The sequence below is a fragment of the Puma concolor genome, chromosome A3 (assembly GCF_028749965.1).
Source record: "Puma concolor isolate L17-30 chromosome A3, mPumCon1.1.hap2, whole genome shotgun sequence".
Classification (NCBI taxonomy): domain Eukaryota; kingdom Metazoa; phylum Chordata; class Mammalia; order Carnivora; family Felidae; genus Puma; species Puma concolor.
Genome location: NC_141669.1, coordinates 91,588,967 through 91,603,432, shown reverse-complemented (window position 1 = coordinate 91,603,432; position 14,466 = coordinate 91,588,967). Strand labels below are relative to the sequence as shown.

Here is a 14,466-nt window from a genome sequence, read left to right as displayed (position 1 = left end):
TTGGTTTTCTTTTTCTTTTTTTCTTTTTAGATTTTCCATATAAGTGAAATCAGACAGTATTTGCTTTCTCTGCCTATTTCACTTAACAGATTAGGGTTTGTTCACGTTATTGCCTATGGAAAGATTTCCTTCTTCTTTGTGGCTGAATAATATATTATATTTCCTTATATAATATATATATAATATATTATATATTATATTATAATATATATTATAATATGTATTATATTATATATAATTTATATTATTATATATATATTTCCTTCTTCTTTGTGGCTGTATAATTTTACATATATATATAATGGATTATATATCCTATATATATATATATACCCTATAATGGATTATATACCATATATATATATGGTATATAATATATGGTATATATATACATATATATACACATATATATATATTCCATTCATCTATCAGTGGACACTTGGGTTGCTTCCATGTCCTGGCTATTGTGAGTAATGCTACAGTGAGCATGGGGATGCAGATATCTTTTTCAGTTAGTGTTCAGTGTTTTTGTTTTCTTCAGATAAATTACCAAAAGTGGAATTATGGGGCAGTATGGTAGTTTTATTTTTAATTTTTGAGGAACCACAATACCATTTCCATAGTTGTTGCACCAATTTACATTCCCACCAACAATGCATGGAGGTTCCCTTTTCTCTACATCCTCAACACTTCTTCTTGTCCTTTTTATAATAGACATTCTGACAAGTCTTTTCATGTACCTGTTGGTCAGTGTACTGTTAAATGAGAAGAATAGTTTCCTTGGTCTACAGTGTGCTCCCATTTAAGTAAAAAAAAAAAAAATCTCATACATAAGTATATGTTGGTAGGAGCATGGAAACAGATGTGGAAGGATACATAGGAAGCTGCCAACACAGGTTACCTTGGGGTAAAGGGTGTGTGTGTGTGTGTGTGTGTGTGTGTGTGTGTGTGATGGGAATAATTTAATTTTTTTTAACATTTATTGTTGAGAGACAGAGACAGAGCATGAGCATGGGAGGGGCAGAGAGAGAGAGGGAAACAATCCGAAGCAGGCTCCAGACTCTGAGCTGTCAGCACAGAGCCCTACTCGGAGCTCGAACCCACAAACCGCAAGATCATGATCTGAGCCAAAGTCAGACGCTCAACCAATGGAGCCACCCAGGTGCCCCAAGATGGGAATAATTTAAAATCCTAAAGTTACAAACCCAGCTCCAAGAGTTTAATTACACCTCCATCTAAAAAGTACAATGCACTCATCAAAATTAAAAACTTCAGTTTATGAAGGCAACATTTAGATGATGAAAAGACAAGCTACAGGCTAGGAGAAACTATGCACTACGTATACCTAATAAATGATTTATATAAAGAATATATAGGGGCGCCCGGGTGGCTCAGTTGCTTAAGCATCTGCCTTCAGCTCAGGTCATGATCTCATGGTCCGTGGGTTCGAGCCCCGCATCAGGGGAGCCTGGAGCCTGTTTCGGATTCTGTGTCTCCCTCTATCTCTGACCATCCCCCGTTCATGCTCTGTCTCTCTGTCTCAAAAATAAATAAATGTTAAAAAAATATATTTAAAAAAAAGAATATATAAATAAATACAAGTTAATAATTTAAAATACAATCCAATTTTATTATTTTTAAATTAATTTATTTTTTAATTTGCATCCACATTAGTTAGCATATAGCACAACAATGATTTCAGGGGTAGATTCCTTAATGCTCCTTACCCATTTAGCCCATCCCCCCTCCCACAACCCCTCTAGCAACCCTCTATTCTCTGTATTTAAAAGTCTCTTATGTTTTGTCCCCCTCTCTGTTTTTATATTATTTTTGCTTCCCTTCCCTTATGCTCATCTGTTTTGTATCTTAAATTCCTCATATGAATGAAGTCATATAGTATTTGTCTTTCTCTAATTTTGCTTAACATAATACCCTATCCACATAGCTGTAAATGGCAACATTTCATTCTTTTTGATTGCCGAGTCATACTCCATTGTGTGTGTGTGTGTGTGTGTGTGTGTGTGTGTGTGTGTGTACATACATACCACATCTTCTTTATCCATTCATCCATTGATGGACATTTGGGCTTTTTCCATACTTTGGCTATTGTCAATAGCACTGCTATAAACATTGGGGTGCATGTGCCCCTTCGAAACAGCACACCTGCATCCCTTGGATAAATACCTAGTAGTGCAATTGCTGGGTTGTAGGTTAGTTCTATTTTTAATGTTTTGAAGAACCTCCATACTGTTTTCCATAAGACAATCCAGTTTTAAAATGAGTAAATAACAGGGCACCTGGGTGGCTCTGTCAGTTAAGTGTCTGACTCTTGATTTTGGCCCAGGTCACCATCTCACAGTTCATGAGATTGAGCCCCACATCAGGCTCTGTGCTAGGAGCACAGAGCCTGCTTGAGATTCTCTCTCTCCCTCTCTCTCTGCCCTTCCCCCACTCCCTCTCTCTTCCCCTCTCTCTCAAAATAACTAAATGCACAGTTTTTAAATATGAGCAAAAAAACATGAACAAATGCTTCACAAAATAAGATACACAGAATTAAGTATATGAAAAGATGATCGACACCATTAGTTGTCAGAAAATTGCAAATTATATACACAATGAGATGCTGTTATGCACCCACCAAAATGACTAAAAAAGACTGACAGTAGCAAGTGCTGGTGAGGATGTGGAGCACCAGGAACTCACGCACCCTTCTTGGGAGTGAAAATGGTACAGCCAATTTGGAGAAGCGTCTGGCAGTTTTTTGTGAACTTAAATATACACCCACATGATGACTCAGGGAAATGATGTCCCCAAGAGAAATGAAATCATATGTCTACATAATGAACAAATTGTATAAGAACATTTATATCAGCATTTCTCATGATAGCTAACACCTGGCAAAAATGTCATGTACATCAACAAGTACCTGAACAAACAAAATGTGGTCTGTTCACAGAATGGAATACTCCCCAATAAAAAGGAACGAACACTCCATACAAGCAAGCACCTTCAACCTCAAGAACATTATGACACAAAAGAAGTGGGACAGGAGTGTCACCTCTGCAATTCTGTTGGACGTGGAGCTGATGGGAAAGGCTGGTCTGTGGTGAGGAACCAGAATGCCTGGTGCCTCGGGAGAGGGCAGACATCGCAGGGGCTTCCGGAGGGTGGAATGCTCACTGTCTCCACTGGGTGCCAGGTACCTGAGTGTATGGATTTCTCAAGTCTCGTGGAATCATTTACTTACAGCCTTACATTCAGTTCACTGTACGTGAATTTTACCTCAATCAAATCCAAATAACCTCAAAGATCAACATTTGGATTAACTTGGATTTGGGGATGCAGCCTCAGAGGGCTGAGGTATCCCAACCCTACATGCCTCTACCTGCTACACGGGCCTGTGTCTGCAGGGTAGTGACTACTTGCCTCCTGGTCCAGGGTCCTGGGTTTTATCACCTGAGTTCTGAGTATTGGGTGTTACATGTCTGGGTTTTCAATGAAGTTTTCAATAGTTCTTCTCTCATTTTCTCCACAACCTCCCACGTCTGCCTCCCACCCCCGCAGGGCTCCATGTCCTTGCTCTTTAATCTCATGCTGTCCCACCTCCGTCCCACCTCTGACACTCCTGTCCTTCATGGGTTTCCCGATGAAAGGATGTTGTTTCAGCAGATGTTGAAAGGACATGACAGCCAGTAGTTTCCAAGGATGTGAGGTCAGAAGAAAAGGCCAGGAAAGAGGAAGGTTGGTGGCCACCATGGGCCCCTGGGCTCTATCTGTGGGGGCTCTAAGACTAGGGAAGGTGCTCCTCAGAAGGGTGTTTCCCCCCAGCCCTTCATGTCCTGTGGGCAGAGACACAAGGAGCTGCAGGTGTACCCTAGAATGTGGCTGCTGGAGGGGACTGTGACAGCCAGCTCCCTGCTTCTACCCCAGCGGCCACACCTCCACAGACCCCAGCCCACCCAACCAATGGAGGTCAGCTACTCCACATCCACTGTGGCTGAAATGATGCCCCCCACATCTGGCCTTTTGAGGGGCAAGATTCCTACCCACACTATCAAGTAGAGGGAAAGGGGTCCCAAGGCAGGGGTGAATATGCCACACCCCACAGCTTTTAAGTGATGGCAGGGACCTGAATTCAAGTCCTGGACCCCATGTCTGTGATCTCAAAGGCCACACCCAAGGTCATATGACCAACTCAGCCTCTCTGTTTCTGATGCAACAAAACTGACTAAAACTTCAGGGTGCCCTCTTGTATGGAACATGCTGGATGGCTAGTTGGTACAGACATACCCTGAATGCCCCTGTTACTCCCTATCTTGAGAACATGGAGATCCTGTCCTCCCTCTCTATTCCCATCAAGCAGAATGTGCAGAATAACATGTTTTTTATCATTTAAGGTCAGTGGTTCCCAGGGGTGGACAACCCGGAGTGTCTCCCTTGTGACAAAGACTGCCCAGGTGGCAGGCCTTGATCTCCCTGGAGTGCTGGTGGTGCAAGGAGGGAGGGGCTACAGAGAGTCACTAGGCTCAGTGGCTGTGCTATAAATGCTTACTGTAAGGGTCCCAGCAGCTTTATCCAGCCAGCCGCTCCTGGGCTTTATGTAAGTTCTCCAATAAACCTATGTCTTTAAAAAAATTTTTTTTCAACGTTTATTTATTTTTGGGACAGAAAGAGACAGAACATGAACGGGGGAGGGGCAGAGAGAGAGGGAGACACAGAATCGGAAACAGGCTCCAGGCTCTGAGCCATCAGCCCGGAGCCCGACGCGGGGCTCGAACCCACGGACCGCGAAATCGTGACCTGGCTGAAGTCGGACGCTCAACCGACTGCGCCACCCAGGTGCCCCTAAACCTATGTCTTGATTGCTGCCTCTGGGACTTTTCTCTGGCCTCACAGGAGCATTACTCACCATAGGCTTAGAGTCTGCTGGCGTGCACACCTCCTCCCAAAGAGGAGTGACCCTCCATTATCACCTCTGATGGAGAGGAACTGCCCTAGAACTGGAGCCCATGAAATGATTTAATCCACTTCAGCGTCTGCACAGAGCTCCTGCCTTCATTACCAAGGCCCCAAACATCTGAGTAAATTAGTCATGGGGGAAGGCTGCAGTCTGCAGAAGGTAATAAAACATATTGACACTGGCAAGAGTTAATTAAAGCTCTCACAAGAGGTCGTTCAAGAAAGACCTTGAAGCCAAGCCCCAAAAGCATAGGGGAAATTAATGAAATTCACACCTATCCCCAGCCAGGCCATCTAGATGGGTACTAATAAGCCGTCAACAACTAACACAAGTTTACTTTTTCTTAAATGACTTAATTTGCAAAAGTAGAGTGTGAAAGACAGCATCCCCAGTCTGCCGACAGAGGCAAAGGCAACCTCGGAGACACACACTTGCTTTTTTACAGAACATTTAGCTTTGGGCAGAGAGGAAATAAAGCAAACAAAGGTTATTGTGTGCACCAGTTCACGCAGGTCGAATGATGATGCCTCTCCCTGGGCAGGATCCCATCCCTGGATGGTCAGTGGAGCCAGTGTACACCCAGGTGAAGAAGAAAGCCAAAGAAGCCACTGGGGGGGGGGACCCATGCCAGCACCAGCAGACACAGCCTGCAAGGAAACCACACACAGTCAGGAGCAATTTGGCTCAGTGAAGGCACCTGCCCCATCCCCTGGCCAGCAACCAGGTGCATTCAAGGCCATCAGGAGAGGGGTGGCATTGGCTTCCCTTGAGGTAAAGACTGTGGCACTTTCAGAGCAGAAGCATGTCTCCAGATCTATTCCAAAGGGACACCCGACACTCTGGTTAGCCAGTTGTTTTAGGGATAATTGTACCTCCAGGTTTCTGTGCAAGCTTAGACCAGCAATTCTCAAAGTGGGGTCCTAGATGAGCCAAATCAGGCACACTTGGGAGCTTGTTAGTAATGCACATTCTCAGACCCTGCCAGCCACCTCCTTCATGGGAAGTCCTAGAGCAGGGCCCAAAAACCAGGCTGTAACAACTCCAGTGAATTCTGACTCTTTGTTCCTCTCAGTGTCTTTCCTTTGAATAGTCACACCTGGGAGGGCTTGCCATTGGACCCCTTGCACAGAAGGGAACTTGGTGACAGCCAGAGTAGATGTAATGGGGAATCATATCAGGTAGTGAGTTTCCCATCTCCAGGGGAGTTTAAACAAAGGCCAAGCAATCACTGGGCAGAGTAGAGTCCCTGAGACTCAACATCAACTGAAGCACGACTTACTTTGTAATGCACAAAAGTAATAAGACAAACTGATGGATGGATAGATGGATCATAGAGCAAATATAGAAAAGGGTAATTGTGGATTAACTAGAGGGTGGGCATATGAGTGTCCGCTGAACAATTCATTCAACATTTCTGAAAAATTTTCTAATAAAATGTTGTGGGAAGAAGTCAAGTGAAGAACTTCATTTAATAACCATCCATTGACCCTGGACTTGTGGTTCTCTGACACAAAGTGTTGTGTGAATCCAGCCAGCCCTAGGGTTGGATCAATACCAGAGGCACTGGAAGGGTACATATCTCAGCAGATTCCCCTGCAAGAGTAAAAGATCACTAATGATCAAACAAAAGTGAGGGAGAGAAGTGGTAGAACCAACCCTAGATTCTCCCATATGAGGGGGGTTGGATCAAGATGGACCAAATTAGAGTCCTGGAATTACAATCTGGAAATTTCATACAAGAGCTGTAGAAACTAATGGTAGAAGAAAAGCCAGTGAGATATGTTATCCATGGTTCCATGTCAGCATAGAGCCAATGAATGACACCTGAGAATTACAGATGCCTGAGGGAAGATACACCCGGGGCACTTGATTAATGCAGTAATAAATGGGTTGCCAGTCGCAGAAGGGGGATTGAAACAGAGATGCCATCTCCATTTAAGTCAGCAATCATTCTGTGAAAAATGAGGAGAGTAAACACTGGAGGCAAATCAGGGCCATGAGGCAGGTATGTCTATTGGGCAGTCGGCCCGAGAACCATGTGGAGACATAGCTGAGTAGGAGGGTCTATCCTTAGGAGCTTTTAAAATGTTCATTCCCAGCTCCACACCCAGATCCACAGAATGGGGATGCACTGAGGAGCAAATAGGCTGCATTTCTACCAAGTTTGCGGGGCTACTCTCATAAGCAGCCACCATGAAAACCAAGAATCACCCTGAAAGCTACCTATGCTGGAAGCAGGTGCTCTTGGGGCCCCACCCACATCCCAGTGCCTCAGTGCTGACAGAGGGACACCGCAAGCACCAACTCTGCCCCGGGTACTCTCTTACCATTCCCAGGACAGCCCTCAGCCCATGACCCTATAGCTTCCTCACCCTCCAGGGCACTAGCTCTGAGACCCCCAGATGCCCAGTGAGAACCTGCTTATTAGCCCACCCTGTATGCTGTGTCCCTACCTCACTCTTCCACCCACATCTCTTATTGTGGAAATAAACAAAGACTACCCAAATGAGAACAAGAAAATGCTACATTTTCAGAACTTGTTATAGCAGGGGAGGTGAGCTACCATCTCCTGCATGTGGCAGAGTCTGGAGTGCCGGCTGGGGAGTGGGAGAGCTCTATGATGGGAAAAGGGGAAGGCTTCAAGTTTGCCTGGGGGCACTGCAGGCAGGCAATCAGATGTAGCACATCCTATGTGACTGGTTAGGGAAGCATATTCCTTTTTTCTCTGGTTGATGCTAAGTTGGATACAGGGACAAAAATTAGGGAAGCTGGCAGTTATTGACCAAGTCTGACCGTTGGTCCAATTGCTACAGAGGTTGTGGTCTGGCTTCCTGGGTTGGTGCTGCAAGTTGTGGGTCAGATTCTATTGTCACTTATGGTCTGGCCACTGTCTGTTATGTGTATGTGTCTCTCCCTGGAATCGCCTCCCTGATATGCTGGGTACACTCCAACCTTTGTCTTAGGTCTTTTCCAGGGGACTTAGCACAAGACCTTCCCCAAGAGATAAGGATGAAATTTAAGTGGCTTACAAGACAGTGGAGCCAGGGGACATGCCCCCAGAGGCCTACCAGCTCTTTGTCTGCCACCTTGCAGGCCACAAAGGTGCCCATCCAGTGTGGGGGTAGCCCTAAGCTTGGCAGCCATGAAAGGGGGTCTTCCTCTTCCTGACACACCCTGTGGCTAATGCAGTAATGGTCCCAGAGATGCCCATGCCCTGACCCCGAGACACATTAATATGGCACTTTACAGGGCAAAAGGGACTTTGCAGATGTGATTAAGGACATTGGGGTGGAGGGATTCCCTGGTTACCCAGGTGATCCCTCAGTGTAATCACATGAATCCTTAAAGAGCAGAGAACCTGGTTTTGGACAGAAAAACGTGAAGAGGGGAGACCGGTCAGTGAGATGCCTTCCCTCAGCTGTCAGAAGACCCCATGTCCCTGGGGTTGCACTAGGATCTGGACACCAAGGAATCCTGCCCTGTGCCTTTACCTCCTCATCCTCTCTGGCCCCCACCTCTTGCAGGGATTGCCCAGAGTCCCAACTCCAAAACCCCTGAGAAGAGGCAACCCTTTCATACCCTTAGATCTGAAAGCCCAATTCAAGGGGGTGTAGCTCATGGGGGCATGTCAGCAGGGCAGGTAGGGGGACAATTAGGGTGAACACACAGTCAATCTACACATGGTCCTTGGCTCTCCTGTGCCAGGTGACAAGTCACACTGCTGTCACTCTTCTGCAGGGTGAGGCTTACATAGCCTTGCTGATGACTATAAAACAAATCTCACTGTTAACACCACTTGTTCCCCTCAAGCACACCTTTCTAGGGTCAGGCAGCTCCAAGAATGACCCAAACATCCAGGACCACATGACAAGGGCTGGACTGGCCTCCACTGTCCCCAGCAGTAGCCATATGGAAGCAGCATGGCTATCCTAACAAGGAGCTCCCCACACCTGCATGCCATGCCCTTAGTTGAGCTCTTCCTTCAGCTCTTGCCCCTCTCCTGTCCAAGGACACTCCTATCTAATCACCAGAACCCAACTTAAATATCCCTTCTGTGGATACAGTGCATCCCACCTGTTATGGATGAGTTCCCTGGGGAGCAAATGAGATAGATGGTGCTGGAGGAGCAGGAGCCTGGTGGGGAGTGAGGGCAGTTGGAACTCAGGAGCGGCAGTGGGCATGCAGACATACCCTGCCATGAGCCAACGGGGTTCAGGCTGCCCCTAGGAAAGGGGTGACCCTGACACAGGCGGCTCTCTTCAGCCAAGGATGACCTTCCCAGCAGCTGGGGAAGTGAGCACCCTGGTTCTGCCTTAGAGCCCAGCGCTGCCCTGTTCCCACCAAGCAGCTCAGACAGAGTGAGCAGCTCCACCCTCCGCTCTTGCTGGGCAGCACTGGCTATCTAAGTGACACCTGTTCTCCCCTCCAGATTAGCTCCTTGGGACCAAGCCTGGGCCTCAGACACCCTCAGGATAGGCACAGATAGTTCTGCTGACAGAGCTCTGGTCTCCAGACATCACCTAGATCTGACTGAAGGGGTGCAGCCTTCTTGAAAACGCTCACAACTAATGTCATGAATCATTGACATAGTGACACAGCCAGGTGGAGAGTCTAGTCCCCACACAGGTATTAGGACTTCTGAGGATACTTACCTAAAAAACACAAGGGTGAGAGGAGCAAAGGAAACACATCCTGCCATGTCAGTACCTGTTCTTGCTCTGGTGACCAAGCAAGAACTCTGAAGCTGGCCAGTATGGTCAGCTGATCAGGCTGACCCACCAAGGCTCTAAACTCTGAAGCCCCAAGCTGATAGCTTCCCCATTCCACACAGGAGAATCATGTGTAGAGAGTTAGCAACTCTGTCCTACAAAGTTCACCAGGCTACAGAAAGTAGAGTTTGCCAGATTTGGTAAGTAAAATACCCAGTTAAATTTGAATTTCAGATAGTGAATAATTTTTAGTTCAAGTATGTCCCATGCAATATGTAGGATATGCTTATACCAATAATTCATCTGTTGTTTCTCTGAAATTCAAATTTAGCTTGGCCCTGTATTTTAACTGGCAACCTTAGGTAACCGGATGTCAGAAGCCATGCCAGGCCTCTAAGTCGCCTATACGTAGATGCCACAGAACTGGCAACAAGGAAGACAGGTTGTGTCCAGCCTCTGAGAATCAACTCCATGTCAGTCTGCTGAAAACTGACCAGGCTTGTGGCACCTGAATTCAGTTCCACCCTTCGATCTGGACTTCCATCACCACTAGAAAGGCCTCAGTTCTCCTGGTAAACAGAATTGCCAGCTTTGGCACACTCCCTGGTTTGCTGGCCACTGAAAAGCACATACCCTTGATCTGACCCAGCCACAAACCTGCTTCCTATCCATGTCAGCTGGGGCCCTTTTATTCTAAGAAAAAAGAAAACAACTTGAAAATCCAATTTGAATGGACTACACAGAAAGGGATTTTATGGGAAGTCATACTTGGAAAATCTAGCAGTATGTGAGCCTCAAGATGGGTTTGATTCAGGGGTTATCATGCTTGAATCTCTACAGTTCTCCCCTCTTATGGCTTTCTCTTCAGTCTGGCCTGCCCTTATATACCAAGACAGTTCCCAGCAGCTCTAGGAACTACATACTGTTTTATTCATCCAAGGGAAGAAGAGAGAAAGAAAGAGAGGGAGCAGGATAGAGGAATGGGAGATAGCTTTTCTTTCCTCAACTATGGGAAATAGGTCCTTCACTGGACTCTGACCGGGCCACCTCAGTCACCTGTCCACCTGAAAAAACCAAGTTGATGTGGACCAATCAGAACCCATTCCATGAGCTGGGGTGGTGTCAACCTCTCCTGAACACTTTGGCTACAAGGCCAGCATGCCTACTGCCCCACTGCCCTGCCCTGTCCATGCCCAGCATAATGGCAACAGGTGGCATCTTCACTGGATGGGTTAAGTCAGAGAGGGTCCCTTTCGGAGAGGTTTAGACCTGAGTTCTTTCTGGACCCACTTGAAGCAGGTAACTTTCCAAAGATGCCCACATCCATGTATCCCCTCCCACATGCTTTTCTTAAGATGTGACAGTGACACTGTCTCACTGAGAGGTGGGGTCTGCTTTGTTTCCTATCCTCTGAATCTAAATGGGTCTGTGGCTACAGCAGAAGGAACACTATGCTCATTTCTTGGATCACAGCGCCAGCATGTGGATAAAATTCTCCTCACACAAATGTGTAAACTACATTCCTTGTGAACAGAGAAATACAAGGACAAAAAAGGGTCTTGTAACCTCACCATTCAGATAACCACCACTGACTTTAAAAAAGAAAGTACAAGCAGAACATAAAGGTATCAGAAGGCCATCAGGTAATCCTCTCAAGAACAACCGGTTCTTGTTTCTTCCATACCTGGTTTAGGTACACAAAAATCTCTCTCATTCACACAACACATGAGACTCCTGAGGCCACTCACTCCCTGCTCTGCAAGGCTTTGTGATGTTTTGGCCAACAGTCCTTCTGGATGGTGTATCAGCACCACCTGCCCTTTTGCATCTGTCCCAGCGCACTTGGGCCACCATCAGAGGCCCCCATTGCCAAACTGGCATCTGCAGGCTAACCAGAGCTCAGGAGTCATACCCCATCCATCCCAGATGGGCCAGTGCCAATGAGGCTGGCACAGACAGCCCAGGCCAGGCACTAGGCCAAGCAGGGAAGAGGTGGAGGACAGCAGCAAGGACCCAGAAGCCAGAGCCACACTGCCAGGGCCAGGCCCCTGCTCTGCAGGACATCTTGCAACTTCTTACCCTCTCTTGCCTCAGTCTCCTGCCTCTATAGTAATGGTGCAAGGATCAAGTGAGGAAGTAGTCATAATGTGCTGAGAAAGTACCTAGCAAGTACCTAGAGGGAGCTGTCAATCTGCTCCCTCTCACTGTCATCATTTCTATTACTAACTAATTGAGCCCTAGGGCCTGGCTGTGGCTGAGACAGGCAGCATGAAGCAGGGAAGCTCAGGATTTGGAAATAGCAGGATGGTTCAGCTGTCCCTTTGGCTTCTCAGCTGTGTGGCTAGGTGGTTGGGGACAGGACAGTGTTAGAACTGATTGGTTCAGGTCAACTGAGCCCCAGTGGGCACAAATGCAAGTTGGGTCCAAGATGGATCCTCAGCCATGAAGCCAGTCAGGCTTCATCCAGCCTCTCAGAGCTCCACTCTGGAGTCAGGTCTGTCCTCCCAGGATCCTGGCTTGCATCATGGAGACTCCCCTGCCCCCTCACTGCTCACCCCCAGGCCTCTGCATCCCCCTCACCTTCAGCCTCTCCTCCATGAGACTGGGCCTCCCAGACTCCCAGCCCCTGCAGTGAGGGCCATGGACTGACAGAGGATGTTGGGTACAAGAACAGAAGGTCACCTTTCCTGAGATTAAATGCACATGCTCAGGTCACAGAGCACAAAACTCCAAGCCCAGAATCAACCCAAACTGGTCTTCTGACTCTACACTCATTCTCTCCTCTATAGAAACAACAGATATGCAAAGGAACATCAAATGTCAGATCTTGAAAGTATCCCAAAGGGACCTGCCAGGCTCTTCCCTTCTGGACAAGGCTGTGGCCTTTAACTGTCTTCTAGGATGCCAGGACTCCAGAACATTCCCAGAACTCAGTGTAATATCGCTGTGTTGCTGAGCAGGTGAATCTGCAAGCAGCCTCCTCTGCTGGAAAGAGCATTGTGGAAAGTCCTGCTAAGCTTAAAAATAAAACAGTCACTTATTTTAACAGCAAAAATGGGTTTATCCAGGAATAGCAGAGAACTGCAACTTGGGACAGACACACTCCTGCAAAACCATAGGCAAGTCCAGCAAAGCAGAGGAACATTATTTAATGGAGAAGGAGGAAATTGGAAGTGGTTATTTGAAACCAATGTGTATTGGATAGAAGCAAGAATTCAGGGTGATGACGGTTTCTCATTAGCAGAGTTGCAGAAGTAGTAGATTTCTTGCAGGAGATGCAATGTACATCTTTTCCCTATTAGGATCTGCGATTGATGATTTTTTCCTGTTGGGGACTCTTCTGTTGGGGTCTGTAATTGACAACTCTTCCTGTAATTGGTGCTTAGTGGTAGGGCTCCCCCTTCTAGCCTCTCCACCCCACTTTAGTGAGGTTTCCTTTATTGATCTTCACAGTCCAGACCTCAGGCTGAGCTTCAGAGCTAGGATCAAGCCCAGCCCTAGAATAAGCAAGCTGTGTGACCCTAGGCAAGTGACTTCCCTCCCTGAAGCTCAGTTTTCTCATTTGCAAAGTGGGAACACTGATACCCATCTTAAAGAGTTATGATAACAATTAACTGAGCCAATTTGCTATTGTGCATCCAGGAGGTGATCAACAAACATCATCTCTTCTGATTATTTCCATCCAGTCAACACACCAACCCTAGGTAGCCTCAGACCTTTTCTGCCTCCACCTGGCACCCCTGCCCTCCATAGCTCCAGATCAGCTGACCACCCAGAGACTAGGGAGAAGGCCACTGGTCTGGAAGCTATGGACAAACAAACCTTTACCATGTTTTTCAACGGATGAAGCTTTTACAACCTTGCAAGTGCCCAACACACATTGTCCCGTTTACCCTCCCATGGATTCTGTGAGGTGCATGTTTCATTGCCATTTGTCTTCAGGTGAGTCAACAGGCCTTGGGGGGCTGCCTTCACACTTGCTAAGATTGGACCCTCACAAACCACAAAGAGCCCAGCTTGTGCCCTTTGTGCACATGAGACTCTCAAGGCTCAGAGAGCCTGAAGTCATTTTTTAGGACATTCTCCCTCCCTTGCTGGCTTTAAGGAAGCCAGTGGCCATGTTGGGAAGGCCCACATGGCTAGGAACTGAGGATGGCCAACAAGCACATGAGCTTGAAAGGGGATCCTTCTCCAGTTGCGCCCTTAAATGGGACTCAGTCCCAGTCAACACCTGAATTGTAGCCTGGTGAAGCCCTGAAGCAGAGAACCCAGCTAAGCTGTGCCAGATCCTGACCCGCAATTACTGAGACAATAAACATGTGTTTCAATCTGCTAAGTTTGTAGTTGTTTGCTATGCAGTAATAGGTAATGAATCCAATAACTAGAGCCATGCCATTGGATTTTTCTTGCAAACTTGCAAAGGGAGGGACAGTGGAGGAAACAAGCCAAGTACCCTGAGAGCAGGGCTGCCCGGAAGTTCACACCGTCTGTGCCAAGATGCACCCTCTGCAGTAAAATTCAATGTGTTTGAATTGCCTTGAGGCTGCCAATTGTGTCCATGGGCACAGACACCAATGCCATGACACCCACCTCTCCTGCAGCCCAGCCCCCTGCTGAGGATGAATATACCAAACCTGGCACACATGATCAGGGCACAGAGCCTGGCAAGGAGACACCACCTTGGAGCCCTTGTGTCATGGCCACTGACAGCCAGAGGGTGAGTGTCCACGACTGACACAGCAGACCCAGCAGAAAGCGTGGGCCCTTATTGAATGCCACCATCTACCATCTACACTC

At 47.0% G+C, this 14,466-nt stretch overlaps 1 protein-coding gene across 2 annotated transcripts in view; it reads right to left on the bottom strand.

Annotated features, from left to right (window-relative positions):
• Positions 1 to 1,609: 1,609 nt before the first annotated feature.
• The window catches only part of APMAP (adipocyte plasma membrane associated protein), a 65,623-nt gene continuing 52,766 nt past the window's right edge, over positions 1,610 to 14,466 (bottom strand). For both annotated transcript variants that reach the window (XR_015249328.1, XR_015249327.1), the window contains 2 exons: positions 4,852 to 5,607; positions 1,610 to 4,618 (listed from right to left, as the gene is read on the bottom strand). The gene's annotated coding sequence lies outside the window, so the exon portion shown is untranslated. The remainder of the gene's footprint in view (positions 4,619 to 4,851; positions 5,608 to 14,466) is intronic.